The sequence below is a fragment of the Tamandua tetradactyla genome, chromosome 3, assembly GCF_023851605.1.
Source record: "Tamandua tetradactyla isolate mTamTet1 chromosome 3, mTamTet1.pri, whole genome shotgun sequence".
Taxonomy (NCBI): Eukaryota; Metazoa; Chordata; class Mammalia; order Pilosa; family Myrmecophagidae; genus Tamandua; species Tamandua tetradactyla.
The window spans coordinates 78,208,691-78,211,324 of record NC_135329.1 but is presented as its reverse complement, the minus strand read 5'-3'; the positions used below and the strand labels follow the sequence as shown (position 1 = coordinate 78,211,324).

Below are 2,634 nucleotides of genomic sequence, written 5' to 3'. Positions count from 1 at the left end.
GGGACAAGCTGGAGGGGTGACTGGCCAGGCTGTCTCCCTACACCCTCAGGAACTCCTGAAAGCCAGAGCTCCAAGTGCTCCTGGAGACCAGGCCCCACATGGTAGAAGACGGGGCCACCAAGGCCTCCTGGGGGGTTAGTGGGCCTTTTAACCCCTGGTCTGGGGATCTGGCCCCCATACTGTGCCTCAGGCCACCTCTTTGATTTCAGCTTTGGGGCCATGTCTGGGTGGAGGCACTGGGCATGTATTTTAGGGCTGCCACTCCCCAGTTGGGTGGGGTGGGATGTGGCTGTTCCCTCCCTTTATCCCAGAAAGCAGGACAGGGCTGAGCCTCCCTGTTGCCCCTGAAACTCCCCCTTCAAGGGGTAATCGGTCCATCTGCAGGGGAAGCAGCTAGCATGGCCCCTCAGCCCAGGCAGGTGCTTCAGAGGGGGAGGGAGGGAGAGGGGGCCCCAGAGCTCAGGGTGGTGGGGGCAGAACACTTACTTGGCCCCTAACGGCCAGGGCCGGCCCGTGCTGCAGGCCCCGGACAGCTGTGGTCACTGTTCCTTGAGTAGGTAGCGAGGTGAGGGAGTGGTCTAGCCAAGGCGGCGTGGAGGCCGCCTTTCCATCCCGCATTTACAAGGCAGAGCCTCGGCTCCAGGAGTCTGGCTCCCGCGGGCAGTCCCCTGCCTGCCTTCCCTCAGGTCCCAGTCCCCAGTGTCCCGACCCTGGGCGACGCTCCCCTGCACTGAGCCTCACCCCTGCGATGAGCCTGAGTGCTCCCCAAGGGCGGGGGCCACGGGGACCACAGAGCCCCATGCCCGGGGCCCCCCGGCAGGCAGGGAAGTGGGGAAGGCTCGGCTGAGCCCTCTTCCGGGCGGGCACCCCATGGAAACACCTCTGCGGTCTCGGCCCCCCCCCCGGGGGCGGGGCTCAGACGTCAGTGCTGATGCTGCGGCTGCGGGAAAAGGCCTCGTGCATGGCCGTGAGCCGCTGGGGGTTGAGCGCCTGTGGTCCCCGAAGCCCTCGGGGGGCAGCTCCACGTCCTCCTCGCCGGTGCCCTGGAGGAAGAAGGTGCAACCTCTCCCCGCCGTTGCACACGTCCTTGTCCTCCGCGGGCTCCTGCAGGAAGAAGGTGGGTGGCTCATAGTGGGAGCAGCTGCAGCAGAGGGCACGTGCCCGTGGGGACCGCTGACTGAAGGAGGTGGAGGCAGCCGGATAGAGCGCCGGCCCGTTGGTGAGCACCAGGCTGCGGCTGGGGGGCAGCGGTGGCAGGGGCGAGTGCACGGTGAAGTCAGTCTCCTCCTCGTCCTCCTCTGACTCCTCCTTCTTGCAGCAGTAGTACTGGGGCAGAGGGTGGGGGCGCGGCGTGAGCTCCGGGCCTGTGGATCCCCGCTCCCCACCCAGCCTCCACGCAGGCACGCCCTGCAACTGCCCCTTTCCGTGTGGCCAGCGCTTTGCAGTGATTGGCTCATTGCATCCTCATAGTTTGTGGTTGGGGAAACCGAGGCACAGAGGAGATGGGTAATTTGGCCAGAGCTCAGGCAGCCAGATTGGGCTCAGGCACCTGGCCCCAGTCCAAGGCTTCCCTGGCTTCCCCTCCGTTCTCAGGAAGACCTGGACACTGTCAGGGAGGGAAGCACACAGGCCACTTGGCTACTGGGTACTGCTGACCCCGTCTCCCACCCTTTCTGCACCTCAGTGTCCTCGCCTGGCAGATGGTTGGGAAGCCTCTCTGCCTGGCCCCTGAGGACCTCCGGGGAGCTCCCCCTGCCCGGCCCTGTTCAGGCACACACATCCCAACCTCCATCCAGGCATACCTGCAGCCGGCAGTAGCACAGGACTGTGATGATACAGAGACGAATTACCGTCGCCAAGATACCCCCAGTGATAACCACCGACCCAGCTGTCATCCACCCGTGTCTCCATCAAAGGCCTGTAAAACACACCCCTCAGGCACGGTACCCCCTCCCCAGGAGGGGACAATGAAGTCCTCTGGGACAGGCACCGAAGCGGTAGGTGCTTGGGCTGGGAGTTCAGGCTCTGCCCTTGTCAGCAGCTTGGCTGGGGCCTCTGTCTCCCGGTAGGGGAAAGGAAGGCACCAGCAGCGCCTGCCCTTGCGTGGTGTGTGGGATCCCGGGGGCCTGTGCTTCAGCCCTCCATGGAGGGTGAGCTGGACGCCGGTGTACTTGCAGCTGGGCCCCTTGCACTCGTGCATTTTCAGGTTGACCCAAGTGCAATCAAGCCAAAGATAGGGTTTCAAAAAGCTGCTTTTCTCAACTGATGGGTAGGTCCTTATTTTCCCCTATCCTTAAATATTATTCTGCAACATCAATTCTCCCAGCTTCTACTTGGATTCTGTTGTTTAACGTAACTGACCCTCTTTTGATATTTAGGTTGCTTACATTTTAAAAATATTTTAAGTGGTATTTTAATGAGTGTTTTTGTAGCTAAGTGTTAGGGACTGGCCACTTGAACCACAGGCCTAATGGATGACTTTTTCAGGAGAAATTCCTGGAAGTGGGATTTCTAGGCTCAAGGACGTGGCTCCCTGTGCAAAGTCCCGTATATAGAAAACATCACACACAGGAAGCAGAGAGGAGAGACACACATCCCAACAGCACTCCCGCTGCTCTTTTGTCTCACCTCTCT

The 2,634-nt window shown here is 61.3% G+C and overlaps 1 pseudogene; it reads right to left on the bottom strand.

The window, feature by feature from the left end:
* Positions 1-915: 915 nt before the first annotated feature.
* LOC143676172 (protein FAM163B-like) lies at positions 916-1,895 on the bottom strand (annotated as a pseudogene).
* Positions 1,896-2,634: the final 739 nt, after the last annotated feature.